A 1,006-nucleotide genomic window follows, 5' to 3' on the forward strand; every position below is an offset into this window, starting at 1 on the left:
CACCCATCCACACCCACCTATCCAACCACCCATCCATCTACCCATCCATCCATCCACCCATCCATCATTGAGCATCTACTCTGAGCCCCGAAGTGAACTAGGCACTGGGACACAGCAAGGAATGGTGGCCACTGTGTTGTCCTCTCAGAGCTCCCTGAGCTGGGCTGAGAGGTGGACAACCAAACAAGCACTCCCAATACAGTGGGTGGCGAGCGATAGCCAAGAAAGGGCGGGCAGTGTGGATTAGCACCACAGTGACATCAAGGAGGGCTTCTGGGAGGAAGGGGTGTTTTAGGACAGACCTGAAAGATAAAGAGGTGCTAGGAGGCAAAGAAGGAGAATGTTCCAGGAACAGAAACAGCATTTGCAGGCACGGAGGTGAGAGAGCTGATGTATTTAAAGAGTTGAATGAAGCTCGTGGTGGTCAGTGGACAGAGAGGGAAGACTGGGGAGAAAAGTGGGGGCCTGAGGACTGGACAGATGACAAGTGGGGTGGACAGCTCAGACCAGCCTCTCACGCCTCTTCTCTTTGGGGAGCTGGGAAGCACAGCCCAGCTGGACTATCTACAGAAGACCAGCCCCCTGTCCCCCCCAGGCTCCCGGACCGGCCAGAGGCACAGATGGCCTCGGTCCAGGCTCCCCTCCCCCAGCCTTGGGCTGCCCATGGCCACTCACCGTGCACAAACAGCTCCACCTCGGCCCCTGCGGTGCCTGCCTCGTTGGTGGCCTGGCAGGAGAAGAGGCCCGCGTGGCCCGGCTCCACGTGGTCGATGTGCAGGGTGGTCCCCTGGGTGGCCACCTGCACCCCCACAAGCTCCTCGGCTGGGCGGCCGTTCTGCAGCCATCTAAGGTGGGTGGGAAGGGGGGCGGTCAGCCTGAGGCCAGGGGAGGCAGGGCCAGCAGGACACGCAGAAGGCCGGCAGCATCTCCGCCTGCTCGCACGTCTTTGGCCTTTTTCTTGCCTCTGGGAAGGGGGTGCCTCTTGACCCCACCCACCTCCAAAGCA

This window comes from Myotis davidii, unplaced genomic scaffold, assembly GCF_000327345.1.
Source record: "Myotis davidii unplaced genomic scaffold, ASM32734v1 scaffold651, whole genome shotgun sequence".
In the NCBI taxonomy this organism is placed as follows: domain Eukaryota; kingdom Metazoa; phylum Chordata; class Mammalia; order Chiroptera; family Vespertilionidae; genus Myotis; species Myotis davidii.